Raw genomic sequence first — 26391 nt, forward strand, 5'->3', positions numbered from 1 at the left:
TTCATTTATTTCAGTAATGCAACTTAAAAGGTGAAACTAATATATGAGATAGACTCATTACCTCCAAAGCAAGATAGTTCAAGCCTTGATTTGTCATAATTTTGATGATTATGGTTTACAACTCATGAAAACCCCAAATCCACAATCTCAGAAAATTAGAATATTACATGAAATCAATAAAACAAGGATTGTACATAGAACAATATCGGACCTCTGAAAAGTATAAGCATGCATATGTATTCAGTACTTGGTTTGGACCCCTTTTGCATCAATTACTGCCTCAATGCGGCATGGCATGGATGCTATCAGCCTGTGGTAATGTTGAGGTGTTATGGAAGACCAGGATGCTTCAATAGCAGCCTTCAGCTCTTCTGCATTGTTCAGTCTCATGTCTCTCATCTTTCTCTTGGCAATGCCCCATAGATTCTCTATGGGGTTCAGGTCAAGCGGGTTTGCTGGTCAATCCAGCACAGTAATCCCATGGTCATTGAACCAAGTTTTGGTACTTTTGGCAGTGTGGGCAGGTGCCAAGTCCTGCTGGAAAATGAAGTCAGCATCCCCATAAAGCTCGTCTGTGGAAGGAAGCATGAAGTGCTCCAAAATCTCCTGGTAGACGGCTGGGTTGACCCTGGACTTAATGAAGCACAGTGGACCAACACCAGCAGATGACATGGCTCCCCAAATCAACACAGACTGTGGAAACTTCACACTGGACTTCAAGCGTCTTGCAGTGTGTGCCTCTCCATTCTTCCTCCAGACTCTGGGTCCTTGGTTTCCAAATGAGATGCAAAAGTTGCTCTCATCAGAAAAGAGGACTTTGGACCACTGAGCAACAGACCAGTTCTTTTTGTCTTTAGCCCAAGTAAGATGCTTCTGATGTTGTTTGTTGTTCAGGAGCGGCTTGACAAGAGGAATACGACATTTGAAGCCCATGTCCAGGATCCGTCTGTGTGTGGTGGCTCTTGATGCACTGACTCTAGCCTCAGTCCACTCCTTGTGAAAGTCCTCAACACTTTTGAATAGCCTTTTCCTGACAATCTTCTCCAGGCTGCAGTCATCCCTGCTGCTTGTGCACCTTTTTCTTCCACACTTTTCCTTTCCACATAACTTTCTATTAATGTGCTTTGATACAGCACTTTGGGAACATCCAACTTCTTTTGCAATTACCTTTTGAGGCTTTCCCTCCTTATGGAGGGTGTCAATGATGGTTTTCTGCACAACTGTCAGGTCAGCAGTCTTTCCCATGATTGTGATTCCTACTGAACCAGACTGAAAGACCATTTAAAGGCTTAGAAACTCTTTGCAGGTGTTATGGCTTAATTAGCTGATTAGAGTGGGACACTTTGAACCTAGAATATTGAAACTTTTCACAATATTCTAATTTTCTGAGATTGTGAATTTGGGGTTTTCATGAGCTGTAAGCCATAATCATCAAAATTATGACAAGTCAAGGCTTGAATTATCTCGCTTTGCATGTAACGAATCTATCTCATATATTAGTTTCACCTTTTAAGTTGCATTACTGAAATAAATGAACTTTTGCACAATATTCTAATTTTTTGAGTTTCACCTGTATTTGCTTGGGGAGTGACACCAGATTCATGATCATGATGATTGTCTCTTCAAGTTGGTGCTAACTTCTGGTGACTGCCTGGACAAGTCCCTGCAGTTTTCTTGGTAAGATTTTTAGAAATTGATTGCTTTTGCCCAGAATTGAGGTGGAATGACTGGCTCAAAGTCATCCAGTTGCCTTTTTGCCTAATGTGAGACTAGAATTCAGAGTTTCCCAGGTTATAACCAATTGCTTTATATGCTCTACCAAACTGGCTCATCCTTTCAAATTTAGGTCTATCTCTTTTGATGGTCAGTTTTATTTTATAAAAGATTCATTGTTATTGTTATTTTTCTTTTATATTGCAAGCTGCCAAGAATCTGCATACCATTGTAGCAGGTATAAATGAGATTAAAAAACCTAAATTTTCAACATTTCTTTCTTGAGACATCTTGATGGGAAAACCTGTTAAAGCCATTCACTATTTTCAAAGCGAAAGCTATCATGCACAAGCCTTCATTACCATTTTCCATCTAGGTATTTTCCTTATGAAGAGAGACTGAAAGAAATATGTTCAGATTTCAGGACATTCACATTTCAAAGTTGCTAAAAAGTGGATTTCAGTTCATTTCGGAAGAGAGGTTTCAATTTATGGATTTCTTAAATCTTTCAATATTAGTCCAGTTTAAATTCCAGAGGAAGCATTTAGGAAAGCCTCTTGCTTGTTTCTACTATTTACTTATTGTATCAGATTAAGAAAAATCTATTACAAATCTTTCATCAGCTATGGTGACTTTAGAGTGATTATTGAACTCAGTTGTGAAAATAACATAGAAAAAACCCCCATATATATATGCTAACCATGAATGCATTTTGGAAAAGCTGCCAAGTAAAAATGTTTTTAGACAGCATGGATTACAGTTTAACAGGACTCTAATTGTCTTATCAAGAACCATCCAATGTAGAATTCTTGACATCTAGTAAAGGGGATGTGGGGAAACTGAGTTGTTCTTAATCAAAAATTAAGACAATTTTGGAGCAACAAAATGTTATTTCATAGGAATAATGGGTGCAAATTTATATGAAATTTCTTCTTGATTATTGATTGGTATGAGTTCTTGGGAATTTTGGACAGGAAAAAATATACCTACCTCTAAAATACCGAAGATTAAATATGGGATTATTTATTTGCAAAGCATATGCTCTACATAACTTTTGCCTCTCCGTACAATTTTAGATGTAGTGATAAGAATGGAAAGAGCTATAATTAAACTGCTCTACCTGTGGAGTCCTGTGCCTCCTGAGTAGAATAAAACAAAATATCAAAGATGTCTCTCCATGCCATTGAATGCAATTGAAATGGATCCAGGAGGTGGCAGTCACAATTAAAATTAAACAGAAGCTATCTCCAAGCACGGGGGGGGGGGGAGTTTACAAAACCAGTCCTTTGTTTTTTACAATTCTTCTTGAGTTTGATCTGAAATCTAAGTAGCGATCCATGCAAATTAGTTAACGTAAGTGCTGAGGTAAGAACCTTTTGATTGTATTCTCCCTGCAGAGTTCCATGCAGGGGTGGGTTCTAAAAATTTTTACTACTGGTTCTGTGGGCATGGCTTATTTTGTGGGTGTGGCTTGGTGAGGGGGGTAATGTGACTTGGTGGGCGTGGCCAACTTTTTTTTTATTTTTAAAAGCATTTTTTCTACAACCTTAAGAGGTTGCAGAAAAAAATGCTTTTAGGAGCCTCTGATGATCAGGCAACTCAGCCGGGATCGCCAGAGGCTTTTAAAGGCATTTTTTTTTTCTGCAACCTCTTCGGCCGAAGAGGTTGCAGAAAAAATGCTTTCAGAAGCCTCTGACGATTCCAACTGAGCCGCGCGATCATCAGAGACTTTTTTTTTACTTTTAAAAGCATTTTTTCAGCTGAAGAGGTTGTAGAAAAAATGCTTTTAAAAGTTAAAAAAAAAAGCCTCTGATGAGGTGGGCGGGGTAAGCGAGCGGCAACTGGGCCAGGGATCGGTTCGGGGGCATGGCCAGCCAATGTTATTACCAGTTCTCCGAACTACTACAGATTTTTACTACCGGTTCTTGCGAACTGGTGCAAACCGGGAGCAACCCACCACTGGTTCCATGTAAGATGTGTCTACATGTCTACTAGGTATTTTGAAAATCTAAAGAGTTGAAAACATCTAAAGAATGAGTGTGTATAAGAGAATGCCCACAGGAACATGTAATCTTCTTCTGGACTTTTGGTTTTGAAACCCCAATTCATCTCCTTTTGAAGTGTGTTGGTGCATCCACATTATATCTATAGACTACTAAAACTCTCATACAGTATCTGTAACTTTCAAGTGGGCAAAATTGGAAGGTATAGGAAACAGCTGTTGAGCCAAGGTAACTCACATGAGCAAACTTACAAAAACTGGAACCCATGGGAATGAAATGAGTGATTTCTGACACTCCCTATAAACTTCCCACAAGCAATATCAATGGGGAAGCTAGCAGGAAGTTGGAACTCACTCCCACTCCCTCTGCTTTTTTTTACCCACCTGTGGTCCTTTTGTTTCTCCATTTTGATAAGGTAATAGCTCTGAAAGATGACCTAGGTTGTCTAGATTCTGCTATTATGGGACCATTCTCCCTCTCTAACCAAAGTGTCTCAAACAAAAGCTGCCCATAGTAAATATACTATGGACATATAGATAGTATATGAATTTGAATAATAAATAATAAAATGTAAATGGCAGCCATCAAAATAAAATCCAGATTTTTATTGGACATCGATTCCAAAAATGTGGATATACAAATGAGAAACAGAGAATTTGCACTTATAAGTTAAATGCACTTTTATTGCCTGCCTGTGTCATTCTGATCTCCATCCTGTTTGAAAACAATATTGTTTTATAACTTAATACTTGATATAAAAAGTGTGCTGTTGTTTGTTTGACCTTGGCATCCAGAAAGTTAGTAGTTGGATTAAACATTTTGACACCCAGACAGACTTCAAAGATTCTTACGGGCCAGTACAAACTTTCTTTCTTCTTCCTTCCTTCCTTCCTTCCTTTCCCACCATTATAATGAATCAGACAAAAAAGACAGATCCCTACTTAGTCTGTATTCCAGTTTTGCCTGATCTGATGCATTTATTACTGATGCATTTATTACTTTAATGCTGGTAATTCCAGCATTTTAATGTGTTTTTGAAGCTCTTTAAATGTGCCAGTTTCTTTGTTGTAGGCAACATTACAGTGATAGGATCCATTGTGATTCATTCTCTCAGTTCTTGAATGGAATGATAGTAAGAGACGACCGACATATACCACCCAGTGAAAAAATAATGGCAGTTTTGCTACTTAAATGATCCATAATACTGTTATTAAAATAAAAATAATCAAAACTGTATTTTAGCTGTTTCTTTTTCACCATGCTAAAATTAAGAATATATATAGAAAATAGTTTTTCTATGTATATGTATATGAAGAAAATATGTGAGGCTGAATAAAATATTTGTAAATTTTCATCTCTTCATTCCTGAATGACCTTATCCTTTTTTGCAAGTTGAGATAATAGGCCTCTTTCCAGAGCCCATATGAGATTGACTTAATGATTATTCCGATTACAATTGGATCGTGTAGCTTTCATGGTCCTATTCAAAGTTGGTTTAAAGTTTTATCTTCCTTTTTTTGTAATTGAAAAATATAGATCCTTTTCTTCATCATGACATAGTGTAGAGGCAATTGTGTCGCTTCATAATGATTTAGAGTTACGTAACTACATATTCAGTGCCTGCATTCCCTTGTATTAGATATAATCTTCAGTATGCTTACTTGCAAGTACATGCCATTGAACTGAACACTTGAACTCAATTCTGAACAGAAGTCCTTAGTTTGCTTGCTGTTAAGTCACTGTTTTCTAACTGTTTAATGCCTTCAACATATAAAGAATTATTGTGTGGGTACTCTGTTACTTCTAAGATTGTGAGGAACATTAAGAGGAACATTTTGCAAAGGGAAGTTTTCATTCAGATCATCGAGGTACCAAATCCTCTTGAGAGCACTGCAATTTTTTTTTTTAGAAGAAATCTCTTAACTCTCACTTTGGGAGAAAGGCTAGCAGAAATGTCTTCTGTGATACATCTCAAGGTCCTTGAAGCACCAGCACCAGTATCAGCACCAGCATCAGCACCAGCACCAGCACCAGCACCAGCACCAGCACCACCCTATTGAGAGGAGACATTGCCTGGATGCACAAAGCAGGATCTTTGATCATTTTGCAAATGCCTTCTCTGTATGTATCCCACATTTCAATCCACTGTTGTGCATCACATCCACAATTATTATTTTTTCATTAGTTTAGGAGTCTTGATTCTATGTTTTATCAATTTCTCTTCTATCTTACATAACTAGCAATAATATTTTCAAGTGTGCTATCACTTGAAATGCTAATGCTATTGCTTAACGCATTGTAAGCCGCCCTGAGTCTCCGGAGAAGGGCGGCATATAAATTAAAGCAAAAAAAAAAAAAACTTCTTTCTTTCTTTCTTTCTTTCTTTCTTTCTTTCTTTCTTTCTTTCTTTCTTTCTTTCTTTCTTTTTTTTTTTCACTACAGAGCAAGTTACTTGGAGTAGAGGGAGGGTTTATTTATTTCAACAGCATAACATGAAGTATAGCAATCGAAAGGTAGGTTATTAAATCAAAAAGTTGAGAATAGTAATATTTATAATAATAATTTTGATCTTGAGGCATGTAGATGTTTCAGTTGAGGTGTTTTATCCTGTAGATGTATGAAGACTAGTGGTGAGGAAATCCTGGAGGTGGTGTTAATCTTTTCTCCGAATGGAATTTTATGAGGGGTCTGGAGTCAGGATTTGGGTGAGAGAGCTAGTGTTAGAGAACAGTATTATTGGTTTGATTTGTCAAGATCATCTGGCTTCCTGGAGAGATGAGCTCTATCATTTTCCACTCATGTGTCAATATAGATGGCAAGGCTTAAGTGCTTCTTTGTTTTGTTAATTGTAGGCTTATAGTCAGGTTGAAGGAACCTGAGCCTGAATTGTGTGGAGTGGATGCCAAAGGGTGAGATAGGTGTCCAGAGCATCACATGGTCATTTTCTTTCTACAGAAGCAATAAATTAAAAAGTTAATAGGAATAAAAATCAGTGGCTCCAGAAAATCCCACATGCTATCCCAAAGTTCTATTGGACACTCTGAAATACATCTCTGAACCACTCACCCAATGGAGAAAGGATTTAAAGGGATATTTATCTGCTTGGCAAAGACTGTCTAAAAGCTTGGTTCATGGACAATGTACTATATTCCTAAACTGAAAATTAGAAAGGAAAAACTATAAGAAACTCAACACAAAAAACAAAAAAAAAATATACTAAAACATTCTGTGAAATACTTTATAGTAATAAAAGCATTTATATTTCTGAAATTCTTTAGCATTAAAACCACATCTAAACCACAATATTGTTTGCCTAATTTTCTATGTCTATATTTTCCAAAAACAATATTGTGACAAGAGAACACAATATCATCTTTCTCCTAAAAAGGAAAACGGGCACAATTTTACTTCACAGGACATCTAATTTAGAAAGATTCTACATCATATTTAATGCAGTGGTAAAACCAGCTTAGAGTTTGACTTGTGTTCATTCCAAAATAATTGTTAGGGTAAGGGGCAAATTACATGAAGTACAGAATACTAACTGTGCACTAGGCAGGAAATAATTAACACATTTCCAACTGTTGCGTTAGCTTGATCATAAATCAGTATACAGATAGCGCTAGAACTGAGAAATTATAAATTAGGTAGAAAAAGATCTGCAGAGAAAGAATCTGTTGCTTGTTGCAGGCAGCTCTGCATTAAACCATTACGCAAAGTATGCAAGTGCTTTGATCCCCAAAGGAAGGGGATCACCACAGAATTTTTTTCCCTGAGTTATCATGCCCTTAATACTTTCACTGCCACACTTGAGTTTAGTTTTCATCACTTATTAAGTTTTAATGCCAGTTAAACAATGGAAGGGCCTAGAGACCCATTGTTAAACTGTGCTTAGAACACCAGGGGCATAACCTGAAGACTGTTTATAGAAGCTTTATTTAGGTAGGGGGAAAAATCTACTGGGGGAGTCATCTCAACTGCAAGGCCCTTTTTAACTGGGAATGTGATTTGGGACCTAGCACACTCTTAGGGTCATAGTCAGGCTCTGACTTCTTGATGGCTGAAAAGCAACCACAAGTGCTGAATCTGACTCATCACTCAAAGGTGGTTGGCAGTCTGTTGCTTCCTGAACTGTGCAGGATGAGTCTCTGAGATTTCTCTTTCTCCCTTAAAATCAAAGAAATCCATCAATTCTAATTTCTTTAGGTCGAGTGTAAGCAATGGTGGCTTGAACTACATAAGAAGGTCTGTGCATAAGGGAAGGGGGGTGGAAACATCTCCTCTGGCTCATGTGCCTAACTTCCATGATATGCAATCACATATGAATGTTGGGTCTTTTTAATAAACAAATAAACTTGTAAAATTTGTAAACTTGTAAACTTTTAAAATTTCTTGGACCTGTCGAAGAGGACTGAGGAAATAAAGGAAGAATCTTAAGGGAAAGAGTCACATGAACTACATGTTTGGGGTATTTTAGCTTTCAGCGAAGGCGATGATGTATCCTTTGGTGTTGCTTCTTCCTGCTTCTGTGGTGAGAATGGCCTGCAAGGTCAGCATGATTTGATTTTCATGGAATTGCTGTGAACTCAAATGGTTAAAGAAGATTTCTTGCTAGTTACAGAATGATTCTTCCTCTTCATGTCACCTTTAGGGTCAAGACCTGAAAATGAACTATCTCTGGCAATAATTGAAATCTATAATTCATAAACTATGAATTGATGGGAGAAGATAGGAGAGAGAGAAAGATAGAGATTACTACTTTGTGCATTTTCCCCATTTGAGTTGCTTTGATGTTCATTTTACTGATGCTATAATAGCAGGTCAATGTGTTGTTTTCACATACATGGGTATAAAATGTATCTACTTCCAAATTCTCACATAAGGCTTTATGGGCTTGGATTTATTGTGAAAACTCTAGTCCAAGTATTGATATTCCCATCAGTTTGGAGCTCAGCCTATTATTAATAGCTTGTTTCCTTCCTTCCTTTCAAATGGAAGCTACTTAAGTATGAGAAACACATGCATTATATTTTCAAGCAAAAAGAACTTAGGTTCAAAAAGTAAATGATGCTTCATTTTTTTTTTTTAAAAAAGAACTACATAAGAACAATTTCTTATGATATTCGATATTCAGGTGCTTTGTTTTTTTTTTTCCAATCAGCATAATGCTTTAACAGACAGTGTTTCTTCCTAAGAAGTTTCTCAAAACAGACAAACCTCTGTGTATATGCTTTATAGAAAATTACAGTGAGTAGCTCCGTATCAGAACTGAGATATTTTATTCAGAAACTCTGAAAATAACTACACTTAAAATGTCTCTATGTGTTGTGTTGCGGTGTGTGTGTGTGTGTGTGTGTGTGTGTGTGTACTGCTTTCTAGTCAGTCTTGTCTTCTGTAACTATATGGACAACTCCATATAGTTTTGTTGGCAACAGTTTCAGAAGTGGTTTGTCACTGCCTCCTTCCTAGGGCTAAAAGACATGGGTGCCCATGTCACCCAACTGGTTTCCTTACCTAATGCCTTTGATTGTTTTGACCATGTCAAGTTGTGGAATGTCTTTAGGAAAATGAGATTCTCAGAATATTTCATTATCTTCATGAAAAATTGATTATATTACAGAAAGCCATACAGACAGCATCCCTTCTCTACTTGGTTAAACAGAGTACGGGATAGGTAGAAAGCCATATCCTTTTCAGAGAACTAAACATTTAGTTGCCACAATTGTAGCACTTTGATTTTTACAATACCTTACAAAAAGAAATTATGATTTCAATGTTCGGTCATCCAAATAACTGTAATTTACTAGAATCTATTTTACATTTGCATTATCTTTGCTAAGTAGAGCTTAAGATTTCCCATTAGGACACAGATACTTAAATAATCCTTTCACTTCAAAAGAATCTGTAGCATGTATGGGTAATTCTTCCAAGATACACTATTATTACCATTATCATCAAAGCTGAAAGATTCCTTTAGCACTGGTACAGCAAAATGATATATGAGTTCTGTAACATATCTGCAAGTAGGTTAAAATAGATGCTCACTTTGACTCATGGTGGAGCAGATCCTTGGAATGGCATTGTCCAACTGGCATGCCTTGATTTTAACACACAAATCTAAGAAATTACCCAAGAACCTAGTCAATCTGAGTATCAGGATTCCAATGAATCCAATTGTTGAAAAGGTCCTTATGTAGTCATCTGTGGAAGTGGGTAGATCCATCCGTTTCATTACCCAAACTAGGTAATATTGTCAGTGCTAGTGATGATGATGTTGATATTGATTGATGATGATGACTAGCACATAAATGTGTGCAATAAAACAACCAAGCTCAGAGACTCCTAACTTTAAGACTTGTGGACTTCAACTCTCAGAATTCTCCAGCCAACACGGTTGGCTGATGAATTCTGGGAATTGAAGTCCTCATCAGCAACACATGATATGGTAGGAATCATACACAGACAAAGCTTGAATCAACTTACAGTGAGAGCTGTGCATGTTTCAATTTAAATTCATGGAGAGCCTATATGCAATTCCAGCAAGATCAAAACCTTGCCACCAGCTTTGTGTATTCCCAGAAGTGACAACATAAGGCTCCACTTGAGATATAAATTGGGTTTTAATTACCAATAGTTGAATGAAAGAACAGACAGGCACTGCATATGAATTATTGTGTGACTTCTCATGGGCAAGAGGTGATGCAGTACCCATTTGATTGGCATCCCTGTATGAATTAGTTACGAGTTCCATCTGTTGTCAAATGATGCAAAAGGTATATTTAGCTTCAGACCTTTCTGAAACTCTAAACCCTTTAAAAATCCCTTAACCTCACTGTTCTGTCATTCAGATAAGGAAAATGCTTGAATGATACTTTGGCAGTATGCAGCTCACATTTTAGCTGTACTTTATCTGAAATAAAAGCATGCTGCTTAAAAAGTGTATAGGCACAAGGACATTCTGACATTAGGTTGTTGATTTTATCAATAAAGGGTGTAATGTTTGAATGTCTTATAGTATATATTTAGACTGCAGTTGAAATTACTAAACCGGTAATTTAAAACTGAAACTATTTTGCAGAATGCTGGGTTAAATGATTCATTTATGATGATACCTGCTTTTTTTCATAAAATATCCTGGAGTTGTAAAACTGGATATGATGAGCATGCTGATGACACTTGTTTTGCAAATGGCAACAAATCAGGCAAACCATCCCATAATATTAAAGGCCTAGCCCATGTAGAAGAGCTGACAACTATTGAATGAATTATTGTTTACAGTGAATTACAAAAATCTTTTTTTTCCCAGATGCACTTCTGAAATTTCAAGGAGTCCTACTTTTCATAAATATTGTGCTCCTTTCATTGTTAACTTGTTCTTACTTTTATTTTCTCCACCTATTAATAAGGTGCTTATTTTGTATACTTCTAGTCACCCCATCTTGCACATGAAAGATTTCATCACTTCCGCTTCACTAAACAGATTTTAAGAGTGTCAGATTGGTGTAGTGGTTAAGGCACCAGCAGGGGTGGGCTTCAAAAATTTTAGTAAGGGGTTCTCTGCCTGATTGCTGGGTGGGCGTGGCCATGGTGGGCGTGGCCTAGCCGGCCTCCTGCACCATGGCGTGTGTGTGTGTTTCTTTGAGCCTCCGGGAGGGCGAAAACACCCTCCCCAGGCTCCGGAGGCCCTCTGGGATGCCCTCCCAAACTTCCAGTAGGCCCATTTTTCACCCTCCCCAAGCCTCCATGTGTGCCCTGTACTTACCTGCATCTAAAACAGGCTGCTTGGGGACTCCTGGGAGGGGCAGGGCTGGGTGAGCGGAGCCAGCCAGGAGTGGGATTTGGGGGTTCTCCGAACTGCACAGAATTTTAGCTAGAGGTTCTCCCAAACCCCTGTGAACCCCCAGCAGCCCACCCCTGGACCAGGCTAGAAACCTTGAGAGTTCTAGACCTACCTTAGGCATCAAGCCAGGTGGCTGACCATCAGCCAGTCACTTTCTCTCAGCCCTAAAAAGGAGGCAATGGCAAACCACTTCTGAAATCTTGCCAAGATAACTGAAAGAAGTCATCCAAAAACCCAAGACTTGGCAGTAATTATTTGCCTCCATCAGCCATTTCAGTTACTTCATCCAGTTTGTAGAGAAAGAGATTTGCTACTTCTTTCTTTCATGGTCCTTGGCCTGGTTTTTCCTCCTTTCTTCTGTCTCTGGGATCTTCAGCCATTGGACTGAAAAATAAGTGCAGGACTTTTGGGGGGAAGTCTTCCAATCTTTGAATTCTATTTACACTCTCCAATGTACTTCAGCTTTCAGTTCTCCACTAAGTAACAGCTTTTTTTAAAAAAAAACTCTCTTGATAGCACCACATTTCTCTTTAGTCTTGTTACCTTGTCACCATTTCATTCATCCATTCCATCGTGCAGCTTAGGGTCTGTATGACAGAGGCAAGCTCTGGTGACTGATTACCTTGAGGCATTGTGTTATGCTGGCAGATGACCTTGCTCAGTGGCTTCATCTGGAATATTAATAAATCAATCACCAGCATAAAATATTAAGAAAAAAAATAAAGTAATGGGGCAAGCAATAAAAGAACAAATACACAGTAGAGAATACCAGACCCAAGTAGTTTCTTGAACAGCGTTTGACTGTAAAACAACAAAACAGACTACCATTTAGACTAAGAGTAAAATTTAGAATTAAAACTGTTAGTATGACCCTGGCATGAAGTGGGGGAAGCTTATTATTGTGGTCCTGGAATGAGAAATGGACTAGAATTGTTTCAATACAGGAAAAACATTCAATATAAAACACAGTTAATGGCAGCAAATAGTGGCAACAAATAAAAGAGAATTTTCAGTGAATTTCCCCATATCCAAGTCCACTGACTATCTCTTTATCAATTTTCACTGCCACCACACAGAACTTAGATACATTACTGGGTGGTTTCCTATCAAACAAGAAAAACCTACAAGCAAGCTTTTGTTTTCATGTACTGTGTGTGTGTGTGTGTGTGTGTGTGTGTGTGTGATTTTGATGCATGTTCTGATAATATGGGCAGTAGAATAGCACATATGTGATATTTCAATGGCTCCATACATTAAAGTACTTTGACAAATTTTAGCAAATCTTCCATTAAGCAAAGAAGATGGAAGTACATTGAGCCTAGTTCCCAAAAAAAAAAAAAAAAGCTCTTTGATGGACAGGAGAAATTAGGATCATTTGATACCTGTCCAATTTCCTTCTTGGGTGCATTATGTGTTCTAATGTGTGCTGAGATGCTGCTGAATTCATTCTGATATTCTCTTCTCTCTAATTTTATTTTTTAGCTTGGGTGCAATCCAATAGGCAGAGTTGTTCTAATGACACCCCGTGGTGGATGAGTTTCCCCACTATTGCTCATTGCCAAGAAAATTGGAAGGGTTTAGTAAAGACTAAGGGAATCAGTGCTAATAGAAAGTAATGGCATTTAAGCCAATGGGAAAAAATTAGAAGCCCAGCCCTCACTTTGACTTTTGGTTAGCCGGCTTCCATTCTGAGGGACACATTAGGCACAGCATCTGAATACTTAAAATAGTGTACATCAAGAACTTAGTTTTTATAATCTCTAGTGGTCTGTAAAAAAATGGAGATGGGCTGTGCAATAAAATGTTTCAGAGCTGCTTGTGGGCAGTCCCTACTCTTTGTCTGAATTGTGTGAAGGCTCCTGTTCTTTTTGGGGCTTGTGTAAATAATTAATATGGGCCTTCCAGGGACCAGTATTTTACATCAGCATGCAAAAATATTGGAATTTTTCATCTACTGGATTTTCTTTTCTTTGATGGTCCATTTACATCTTTTGGGATTTTTTTCTAGCAAAAACTGCCACTTTGGTTTTCTGATCATTAATTACCAGGAACTGCTCTTGGCAATAATCACCAAAAGCCTTTACACCTCTGTAGGACTAGAAATACTTTGGTACTATAGGAAATGCTGCTATTAGGGCAAAATGTCCCCCCCCCTCAAATCATGGTTACTGTTTCCTGTGGGTTTGCTCTTACCTGCTTTCTCTGCTTCTTTATTCTTATATATGTAGAGTAAATCACAAATATGATATCATCCATATTTTGTGGGCTATAATTCCTATAATTCTCAGCCACCAAAGCCATTGGGTTGAGAAAGTCAAATGTAATCAACAACAGGATCATTTCTACAAAACTTTGCATTCCAAAATATTGCAATGGGACTATAGATCTATTTTAATCATGGGAGATTGGAATGGAGTAATTGACTCTAAAATAGATAAAAAGAGTTTGGCGAAGTCAAGGATTAGACTACCACAGACTTTTTTTGATATGAAAGAAGATCTGGAATTAAAAGATATTTGGAGAATACATAATCCAAAAGAATTGGACTTTACTTTTTTCTCAGACAGACACAGATCTTTCTCTAGGATTGACTTTATTTTACTATCAACTGATTTACTTGTTAAGACAAAAAGAACAAAGATTTTTCCAAGAACTCTAACCGACCATAGCCCAGTATGGATAGAAATTGAGATGGGAAAGACTGAGAGAAGATCATGGAGATTAAATGAAAACTTGTTTAGATATGAAAAAAATATAACAGAACTTAAAAAGCAGATGAAAGAATTTTTTTAAATGAATTTGAATAAGGGTACCCCTATTGAAATCGTGTGGGATGCGAGTAAAGCGTATATGAGAGGGGTACTCATTCATATGAACTCTAAATATAAATTGAATCGACAAAAGAAAAGATTTGAAATGGAAGCAGAAATAAAGAACAAAGAACAGTTACTTATAAAAAACCCAACAGATGAAAGAATACGTGGTGCTATAAAACTTCTGAAAGATCAATTTCAAATGCTTATGGCGGAACAAACAGCAACAAATTTACAATTTGTGAAACACAACACATTTTGTAACGCTAACAAACCGGGCAGATGGTTGGCTTATACACTAAGGAAGAAGCAGAGTACACGGATTATTGATAGTATTGATATTGGAGGGAAGGAAATTTCTCAACAAAAATTAATTAAAGAAGTTTTTGTAGATTATTACACTAAATTATATGCTAAAGATTACATGCAGAATGGACTTATAGAGAAATATTTAGAAAACAAAAGAGTTACAAAAATTACCAATCAACAAAAGCAGAGAATGAATTATCCTATAACAGCTGAGGAGATTATCGCCGCAATTAAACAATTGAAAACAGCTAAAGCTCCTGGAACGGATGGTTTAACTGCAGTGTACTACAAAACTTTGCAAGCAGAAATGGTTGAACATCTTAGAGACTTATTTTGTAACATACAACAAGGGGGGAAAATACCCCCATCATGGAAAACAGCTTATATTTCTTTGATACCGAAAGAGCAAACAGGTCCTAAAAAACCTGAGAATTTCAGACCAATATCTCTTCTGAACAATGACTATAAAATATTTGCAAAAGTATTAGTCAACAGGTTGATGCCAGTTATCCAAGAGGTGATCCATGGTGACCAAGCGGGATTTATAGAAGGCAGATATATGAAGGACAATGTAAGGCAAGTTATAGATTTATTGGAATATCTTGAGAAGAATAAACAGATCCCTGCAGTGCTGGTTTTCCTGGATGCGGAGAAGGCCTTTGATAGAGTGGATTGGAATTTTCTACTAAAGACTTTAAAAAAGATGGACTTTGGGGATCAATTTATACAGGCGGTCTCAGCAATTTATCAAGAACAAAAGGCACAGATTATTATTAATGGAAGTTTGACAACAGACTTTAATATTGAGAAAGGAACAAGACAAGGTTGTCCGTTATCCCCACTGTTATTTATTTTAACACTAGAAGTCTTGTTGAATACAATACGGGACTCGAGCACCTTGAAAGGAATAGTGATAAGGCAAGAAGACTACAGAATAAGGGCATTTGCAGATGATCTGGTTGTTACCCTAACACAACCGATGGAATCAATAATCCAGATGAAAGACATTATAAAAGATTATGGTACAGTATCAGGATTTAGACTGAACCAGAAAAAAACTAAGATGATAGTTAAAAATATGACACAAGATCGAAAACACGAACTTGAAAGGAGGGCAGGTTTTGAGATTGCACCAAAGGTTAAATATCTAGGAGTTCAGGTTGCAGAATCAAATATGAAATTGTTTCAAAATAATTATGGGGTGTTGTGGCGAGATGTACAGAAAGACATGGAGACTTGGAAAAAACTGCAGCTATCTTTACTTGGAAGAATAGCAGCAGTTAAGATGAACATTTTGCCAAGATTTCTTTTCTTGTTTCAAATGATTCCGGTGCTTAAAAGTCATAAACAATTGAAAGAATGGCAAAGTGGACTGAATAGGTTTGTCTGGAACGAGAAAAAACCGAGAGTGAAATTGAAAATTATGCAAGATGTTCCAGAAAGGGGAGGTCTTAAACTTCCAAACCTACAACTATATTATGAAGCAGCAGCTTTGACTCAAGCAAGTGATTGGTTTGGAAGGAAAAAGACTAGAATATTGAATATAGAAAGCTTTGATCTTGAATTTGGTTGGCATGCTTACTTATTTTATGAAAACAAAGTGGATAAAGTATTTAAAAGCCACATACTTAGAAACTCTTTGATGAGAGTTTGGAAGAAGCACCGATTCAAATGGGATTACAAAATACCACTATGGCTGGATCTTGGTCATATCATATGGAATACAAATATAATGTCACTCGGGGGGGGTTATATAAAGAAGTTCTTTTTACAGATGCGGGCAGATGGCAACTGAAGACATTAGAAACACTGTTGGATGAAGGGATTAATCTAACTTGGTTACAGTATAATCAACTTCAACTGAGATGGAAAGAGGACCAAAAAATTGGTATAATGTTGCATGAGGAAGAATTGGTTAGACATATAAAAGAGAAAGGTCCAATGCATATTAAAAGGCTTTATAATGTTTTGTTGGAAAGGGATTCAGAAACTGAATTGGTTAAAGATTGCATGATTAAGTGGGCACAAAATTTTGCAGAACCAGTGATGTTCGAGACATGGGAAAAAAATTGGGTTCAGAATGTTAAATTCACACAATCACAGAATTTGAGGGAAAATTTTTATAAAATGTTTTATAGATGGCATCTAGATCCTAAGAAATTGTTGTGTATGTACCCTAATGTTCAACCAAAATGTTGGAGATGTGACTGCTTAGATGCTACATATTATCATGTGTGGTGGACTTGTAAGAAAGTGAAGGCTTTTTGGATAAAAATTTGGTGGGTTATGCAGAATGTTTTGAAGAAAAAAATTCAATTTTCTCCACAATTGTTTTTATTGGGTATAGTTAAGGGTTTTACATTGGGTGAAATAAAGTTGATATTGTATATGATAACAGCAGCGAGATTACTGATAGGTCAATACTAGAAAAATGAAGCTATGCCCACTATTGAGGAATGGACTTTGAAGATGGCCAGTTTTGCAGAGATGGTGAAGATTTCAGCATATTTAAAAGATCGCTCACAAGAGACTTATGAATGGGAGTGGAAAAAGTGGATAGATTATGTGCAGAACAAATATCAAACTAGGAAGTATCAGATAGCTTTTAACTAAAAGTATTATACAAAGATAGAAATATTTGAATTTTGTGAAGATGGAAAATATATAGGGGGTGGAGGGGTTCAAGTTTTATAAAAAGGGGATTTTGATTTGGATTATATTCTGCGGAAGTCCGGGGGGAGGGGGGGTTAGGGGGGGTTAGGGAGGGCTAGGGAGGTTAGGGAGGTTAGGGAGGGTTGCGGGGGGGAATGGAGAGAAAATGTAATTGTAAAACTTTTCCAATTTAAAAAAAAAAGAGAAAGTCAAATGTGTCTTTCAGACATTTGAAGAATCCCAGGTTGGGACATGCTGAACTAAAGGGATTTCTCAAATCAATTTCTATTCATTTCAGTTTTGTAATATTAAAGCCCATGGACAGCTATTGAAATACAGTAATATTTTCAAGCAGGAAATGGTTGTTCCAGAATCCCAAATGCTTCTTGTGACTCTCAGAACCATCTTCAAAATTGCTACCAAATGTTTAATTATTACATGAGAGATAGCAAAGTGGAAGAGCCTCTTCATTCATCAAATGGCTGATACACCACAAGTCTCCCATTGCCATCCTAACAAGGAACTCTCTTGCTTGTTATTAGCAGTGGGAATAGGGCAAAGCTGGCTCCTAATAAATTTATTAGGAGGCTACTGAAAGTTCTTACTTTAAAAGAAATTTGATATGTGCTTCGTATCTGAAATTAAACTTTGAGTTGAATAAATAAGATTAATTAATTCTGGAATCATTTATAGTTGATTCAGAACAATAACATATCAAATCTTTGCTATCAGCAATGTATAGCAATGTACAACCCAGTTTTGGAAATATTGCTATAGTAAATAATAATTCCATCTTACTAGAAAGGCATTTTTGTGAGACCTTATGGATAATGCTTGTTACTAAGAACATGATAGATTTTCATTTTAGTAACAGAACATATGGTATGGGCTCCTGTGAAAAGCAGATGTTATTCAGTATATATGCACTCACTTTTATTCTAATCTGTCTCTTTTCAGCAACACAGATTTCTTATTTTTTTTAAACTCATAGCTATTGTCATATGGGTTTTTTTATTTCTAAAATGTAGGTGGTATTACCTGAAATGTATATAATATAAGTGAATTATATTGTAATTTGTATTTTTTTTACATAACTATTCTTTTTTCTATGCTATCTTCTCTAATGTATGTTTTATTGAGGTACAACTAAACCAAATAGAGTATATATTGTTATGAACCCAATCCTTCCCCAAATTTACAGTGTCACAAACATCATAATTTAATTAACTTTTTCAATCAGAGATGCTGGTTTCTGTGCAAATGTAATTATTGGGCTGGATCAGATTATTTTATGTTTAAAAAACAAAGTCCAAGGCAGAATCTTATATATTCTTAGATAAGGACAGGTACCTCTAAAACATCTAATTTTAGAATACTTCTGAATCCCTGGGTTTTTTTTTTTTTTTTAATGGGTAGGAATACAAATGGAATGATTTGCTTTGCACTGTAATTTAAAATTTGTGTTTAACTTGACCTGGTTTGGTTTGCTAATTCTAAGTTTAACATACCAATTGTAAAGGAAGTTATTCTATTCTCCAGAGAATTATTTCTATGATTGGAAAAATGGAAAATGTATCAGAGCATTAATCCAGCCCCTCTTCTTCAAATGTAATGGCAAAGGTATGTAAAAAGGACATTGACAAGTATATGCTTAGTTATAATGTAATAAACAGTAGGTTCATACCTATTGGAGTTAAAGGACATCTTGTCAAGCCTGAATTTGATTGGGGTCTGGGATTGTTTGTATCCTTGGGCATTCTGACATGAATTCAGTTTGACACCGTTTGGAGCTGAAGGAGGATGGAGCCTTCAGTCAAAATATCATAGTTAGCTGATGAATCAAGTACATTCCAATGGCTGGCTAACCGGAGGAGGAGGAGAGAAGTCACCAAGCAACCAGTTCCCATCTTGGTTGGACAATGTGACAGTTTGTTTTGGACACTTGAGAACTGAAATTTATATTGGGGTGCATAGCCCAGGAACTTCAGTACTGGTTTTTCACCAGTAGCGCCAAGATGATGTATCTAAATAAATTTGTTCTTTGAGGAAAGGCAATGCCTTGGAGTTTGATTTGTAATGGGTGCATTACTTGGAGCCTGACACATCTAGTAAACATTAATGCTATTTAAATGTATGCCTTTGCTGTAAATGCAATGGAAAAAGATATTGAAGCATTCTGAGACAAATGTCAGAAGATGATAAATGCAACATCAAAAAAAGAATGTACTCATGAGTGATTGGAATGCTGGAAAATGGACATTTTCTATCAAAGCCTGCTTCACGCCACATAATCACAGATCCTATACCTGGGCATGATCAGATGCACAACATCAGAATCAATTGACAAATGCAAAATGATGATGTATGATATGTTAACTGGAATTTAATCTTGCTGTATGGGCAGAGTCAGAAAAATAAGTGTGTCACTGATAAATCCTCTTAACCCAAAGTCAGATGCAGATAGCAGCATCTGCAGGATCAAAAACTTTAGCCAGAATGTTAAAAGCAGAACATAAAAAGAATAATGCTTGTATCACAACAGCTTCCCCTCTGGAAAGAGGTTTTCCCCAATATTTGAACATTCTACAGGTGTTTCAAAGGATCCTAAAGACCTGGCTCTTCACCTAGGCTTTTTCAAGGATGGTTCAAGACCTTTTTAGATTGTGGAGCTTTTTTTTTTTTTTATTTGTTCCCATTCAGTATTGTAATTTTTGCTATTTTTTTCTTTTTGCCATTTCCTTGGTTTTAAACATTTTAACAATTTGAAAATCACCAAAGTCACTGGCAATTGGGTGGCAAATAAATTTAAATCGTCATCATCATCATCATCATCATCATCATCATCATCATCATCATGGGTGTCAAACTTGTGTCATCACAGCAGCTTCATGTGATGTATTGGGATTTTTTTCCCCCTTTCCTAAACTGGGCAGGGGCAGAGCCAGCACATGACACATCCCACTGGACTGTGGGCCACGAGTTTGACACCTCTGATCATCATCATCAACGTTGTCATCATCATCACTAGCATTATCTTCCTCCAATCCTACCAAGACTGAATGCTGTCAGTGTTTGAGGTACCCAGATTAGGGGATATTCCACTTCAAGATTGCACTTTTCCCTTCAAGGTTGGCCTGTAGTCTGCTAATCTCCCTGGACTCATATCTTCTGCATGAACAGCAGTTCTGAGTAGGTGCCAACAACCTCTATTGCACTAGTTTGCACTCTTTCCTACACTAGGATACCCTTCATACAGTCAATCAAGACTTAAGTCACTTTGTGGCTTGAATATGGTAATGTGCTCTATGTGAGGCTGCTCTTGAAGACCACCTGGAAACTTCAATTGGTCCACAATGCAGTTGAATGAGCAATAATGAACATTTTGTTACATTAATAAGCCCATGTAACACCTTTGCTTCACAAGCTGCATTGGTTGCCAGTTTGCTTCCAAGTACAGTTTAAAGTGTTGGTTGTTCCCTATAAAGCCCAACATGGCATTGATCCTGATTAAATAGTATCTACAAATCCAAAACAACAGAGTAAATAGAGAAAAACAGGGATCGAGAAGTCTAGCCATTTTCTCCCTTAGTCAGCTTTTGCAGTGAAAGCCAATTGATTGATTTGCAAAAGGTTTAATGGCTTCCATCCAAGAGAGACTCTAAACAAATCCTTCTAACATTTAAACATCCTACTATCACCAGCATATTGTTGAAAAGGTAGCATTTTCTGAGCAAATTTGAGGTCTTCCCACTATCTATGTTTCACACAGAGGGAGATAGCTCATTAATAATCCATCTTGGCAATAAGAGTGCTTTTACTTTAAAATGTAATTGTGGCAACATAAAGATAAGTAACTCCAAGGACATTCTACCACCACTGTCCTTGAGAAAAGACATCCTGAGCAAACAATCCCCCACAGCAAGTCAGTTTCCTGAACACCCTTTAAAGACAAATCTGATTAACTGTTTCAATACCTTGCCAGATACTGAACAAGGAGATATTATAAAAAGGCTAGATGAAGATGGTTGTTAGCAATTATATTTATATTAGATTACTGTACATCCCATCAGTCAAAAAAAATTGGTTGGTGGGGTCCAGAAGAAGAGGCCACTCTTCCATGGCTCCTGCCCATTGGAATATCTTATTCCCTGATCTGAGATTGGTTCCCACTGTTCTGTCCTTCTGCAGGAACCTGAAGACCTGGCTCTGCCAGTTGATTTAGGGCCCCAACAGGGGAGTATCATATTGGAGATGGATGATTAATTAAGATTTCTTAATTAAGGTTAATTAAAATTCCTAAACTAATCCCATCTCTCCTGCTGGATGAGTAAGGCAAAGAGATTATTGGAAAATTTTTGGAAGCACTACAAGATATAAAGTAATCACGGAGGATGTGTCAGCATGACGAACATTTGTTAATGCAGTCACCAGTAGCTGACCCCAAGTGGGGACACCTCTTTGGTCTAAAAATGCAAATGTGTATATGTAGAAAAGGAAAATAGCATGTTATAGAAAGAGGGGAAAGACAAAGGGAAGAAGAAGGACTAGTACAGTGATAGCTAACCTTTTCCGGGCTGAGTGCCCAAAGTGCATGCATGTGCGTGTGAATGCGTGCGCGTACCCAAACCCCCAAAATGCAATGTGTGTGCAGCCCCCGTGCATGCTCCCTGCATGTGCCTCAGACCCCTGTGCATGTGTACATGTGCCCCCACATGTACTCCACCCCCGTGCATGCACGCACCCCCCGCATGCACCCCAACCCCCGCACATGCATGGCAGAGACCCGAAGACCAACTGGCTGGTGGGGGTACGCACACATGCACAGTGGAGCTGAACTGGGGTGACGGCTTGCATGCCATCGGAGAGGCTGCTGCGTGCCACCTCTGGTATGCATGCCATCATGGGACTAGTACTTTTCTTTTTTTAAAAAAAAAATATTAAGTGAAAATATAAGACAAAAATACTTACAAACATGTATACATAAAGACAATACAAAAAAAAGAGAGAAACTAACTAACTAACTAACAAGTAAACAAGTAAGTACTTTTCATAACTGATAACTGGCCATGTTTCTGGTGCTGCTCATAGGGGTGATACTGTAGATGAATGATCTCTGAAGTATGATAAATATCCAAATTCCACTTTAGAGAAATAATTACGTCTTTGAACATGATTCCAAATGCCAAGTTAAATATAACTGGGGGACAACTACAGTCACATTACCTTGGAAAATGTTTTTCTGCTAATAATTTTGACAAATGTGGAGGAACTGCCATAGAAAAAAAATGCACAGGTTATCCTTACTTGCCTTATTATTAATGATGCTACCAGCAGTTTTACATCATAATCTAAATAACATTGATGGTGAGATTAGCAGAGATAGGAAGGTAAAAAATTGGAAAGGGATGATGTAATAAGTGTTCAGATATGTAAATGCAGCAATTAAGGCTTGTTTTGATGAATAATTAAGAGCTGACTTGATTGATTTCTGCATACCATTCACGTCAGCTATTTTTAGAATAAGGTTTAATTTAAAATTCTTTCTTTGCAATGTGTCAGGTGAAAGGGTAAGCTCAAGACTTTGTGGACAATGACCCCAAACATTCCTGTGGGAGTGGATCCATTCTCTGTTCTCAGTTGTAAAGTCTTACAAAATTGTACTTGCTTTTAAACTACCTTACATTCAAGAAGAAATCACATAAGAACAATAAAATAGGTAGGGGAGAGAGGTAGCAAATATGAAGGGGAAGAAAGCTAGGAAAAGATGCTAGACTTGGAATGATGATACATTTAACAAATGCATTTGATTTATTTTCTTCTTTCTTCTACCATATGGCCCAACACAGGGTATAAAGTAGCTTTTCCATTTATGACTTGATTATACATAATCAATCAATGCAACACCTCCACCAGCATGAAAAACAAGAATTGTTGCATGGTTTCATATTCATATGTGGGTCATTCATTCACACTAAAGTAATGGGAAGAAAGCTGGAAGCTTTCAAACAATTAAAAGGGTAATCAGCCATCTGGGAGAATGTACTTTGTAGAGAGCTCAAAGATTACTATGGACAGATGGTCACTGTATATGGGCTGTATAAGGGTCACTGGAACTATTCAGTCTTCCATTTCATAGTCATACATTGTTAACAATGTCATAGAATCTGCTTCATGTGTACGTGAAGGACTTTGGAGCACAGTGACTCCTTCTCCAGGGCAAAAATTCCTATGAAATTCTTATACTGTCCCCATTTATTTGTACACAATTCCTCTATTCATATCCATGTTTATACTTATACCTGTTATCATGTGCATGTTTGACAAACTAACTAACTAAATATATTTAGCATCCAATATGCTTTTTAAGGGGCAAACAAAATGGAGTGATCATGTGCAATGCAAACTTGCACTAACATGATAAAAGAGCGAGAAAAGAAAAGAAATAGCCTAAATATTTATAGATATGAGGGAATTCGGCACAAGATTTTTCATGGAAATCTGGCACTATTGGAAAATCTCATGAGGCTCAGAAATTTATTATTAGGTAGCACAGTCAGTCAGATGTTTAGATTGGATTTGGCATTTTTGTCCACCTATCAAGTCCTTCCCAAAGACCTGAGACAGGCAAGGGTCTTGTTTGATAGTGTTAAAGATATCATCACAGGATATAAATTCTTCTCCTTCTTACTATTATTATTAAACTTTTGGATATTTTAAAGTGCCATGCATGTTGTTCTATATGCCTATAACCATGAATATAAAGCCTGGAGAAAATGCTCCATGAGTATTCTCCAAAATGAAATACTTCTGAAAAATCAAACAGAGGTGATTTTATAGAGCAGGGTAGCTCAAATAGAGTCTCTGTAATAGTTGAATGATTACTCCTAACAGTAACAGAGTTGGAAGGGACTTTGGAGGTCATCTAGTCTAACCCCCTGCTCACTTAGAAGACTTGTACTAGGGATTCAAACCACCGAACTGCTGACCTTTCTGATCGACAAGCTCAGTGTCTTAGCCACTGAGCCACCTAGTCAGTCAAACTAGCCCACTTTTGTGAGCAAAACAAATTATTAAATCCCATTAACATTTTTTTTTACCGAGTACCAAGTTTCATCAACAACATAATCTGAAAAGAACTGTGAAAATGTTCCATTTATGAAATAGCCAATTAGTATCTCTCTTGCTCTATAAGTCTTTCAATATTGTTCTTCCAGAATTTAGCCTTTAAAATTGCTATTGATTTGACCCCTTTCATTACACTTGTCTTCCGGCTTTTGTTAATTAATTCTATAATTAAGACGCTTGGTATTGGATGATATAAAAGCAATATATTGAAACAATAACTCTAAAAATAAGCATTTGGTAGTTCCTGAACTTTCTGGAGCCACCTGAAAGAAATAGATTGAGTGTCCCCATAATCTTAAATAGACTGATAAAATATTCCATGTTTGACTGATTGACAAATTTAATGATTTCAATCCCATCTTTTTGTGCTCTTTCTGCAAATTATCCAGTTACCCCTTGAATGTGAATTAGAACATAGTGAAATTTACAGTGTTATAAATGTTAGTCAATTTTACATCCCAGAGACTGAGGACTCATTTACCTCAGAAACAGAAAGCTACAGCTATCAAAGGCCCAGCTGCACCTGAGAATGTCATTCCCAGTGCAGTGTTTAGAGACAGATTTGTGACAGATTAAAAAAAATATTGGAAAGAGGTTTAATTCTTTAGGACTGCTGGCCAATATCACAGATGATGATGTCACCATCATCAATATTGGTTTATTTGAGTAAGATAGACTTTGGGATTAAGAGGGAAAGTGGCTCGTTATGAATTAGGTTTATAAAATTAAAGTTTTATATAAATAACTGGGGAAATTATTAACAAATGTAATAAAACATATTTGTCAAGTGTCTAATTGAAGAATTAATTGGTTAATTGACATGACTAATATATATACAAATGCATGAAGAATTTAGAGCTACATTGAAATGAGATGCATTGATGATGTTCTCTCTAAGCTGTCACAAACACTTTTCAGGACAGCTTTCCTTTCATTAGGAATGTAGTTCCCAATACATTCCAAAGGGTTAATTTTTCCTTCAGGCGGAATATGGTTGCCAGCCCTTGCTTTAAAAACTTTCACACCTTATATTTTCCATCACTTTCTGAAATTTATCATATGAGCAACAGAAGGAGGGGAGGAAAGAAATATCTTTTTCTTCCAGCTCATACCGAAAGCTTAATAAAGATCAGTCTGCCTCTCTCCAAAAGAGCTTGCCAGATTGCCTATCATTTTGTCATTCTCCCTTTTGCTATAATGTGATGAAATCTTTTGCTCACTTAAAAAAAAAATAAGACCCAATGTCATTTTGCTAGTTAGAACTTCAAAACATGTCATAAAAGAAATTGGGTAGGTATTTTTGAGCCCACAACAATACCTTTAAAATCTTCCTCTCATATATTCTTATTATTACTTCCTTCTATCTTCTGCACCAATTTGATGCAATGATTAAAGCATCAGGCTTAAAACTGGAAGTTTGTGAGTTCTAATCCTGCCTGAGGTACAAAGCCAACTGGGTGGCCTTGGTTCTGAAATAGCCTGATTGCTCTTTCTCAGATCTAGGAAGGAGGCAATCCTTGCCAAGAAAACTGGAGGGACTTGTCCAGTCAGTCACCAGTAGTCAAAAATGAATTAAAGGCACATACCCCATCTCTGTCTGTCTGTCTGTCTGTCTGTCTACTGTATCTATCATCTCTCTCTCTCTCTCTCTCTCTCTCTCTCTCTCTCTCTCTCTCTCTCTCTCTCTCTCTCTCTCTCTCTCATCTTCTATCATCTATCTATCTATCTATCTATCTATCTATCTATCTATCTATCTATCTATCTATCATCCATCCATCCATCCATCCATCCATCCATCTCTATGAGACTCAGTTTGGTGTGATAAAAGACATTAGCTAAAATAAAAGATAATGTCTTCTAGTCCAGCTTTAAGCAGAGAAACCAACTAGTACTCTTTTTCTGTCTCAGACCTAGGAAGAAAGCAATGGTACATCAC

The 26391-nt window shown here is 36.9% G+C and overlaps 1 long non-coding RNA gene across 1 annotated transcript in view; it reads right to left on the reverse strand.

Moving 5' to 3' along the window:
- Positions 1-6194: 6194 nt before the first annotated feature.
- LOC139313824 (uncharacterized) overlaps positions 6195-26391 on the reverse strand; it is a 59122-nt gene continuing 38925 nt past the window's right edge. The window contains exons 2-3 of the long non-coding RNA XR_011600161.1: positions 12100-12227; positions 6195-6665 (exon numbers count right to left, since the gene is read on the reverse strand). This is a non-coding gene — a long non-coding RNA (uncharacterized lncRNA). The remainder of the gene's footprint in view (positions 6666-12099; positions 12228-26391) is intronic.

Source organism: Pituophis catenifer, unplaced genomic scaffold (assembly GCF_029215685.1).
Source record: "Pituophis catenifer annectens isolate HBS135680 unplaced genomic scaffold, rPitCat1.0.hap2 SCAF_3, whole genome shotgun sequence".
Classification (NCBI taxonomy): domain Eukaryota; kingdom Metazoa; phylum Chordata; class Lepidosauria; order Squamata; family Colubridae; genus Pituophis; species Pituophis catenifer.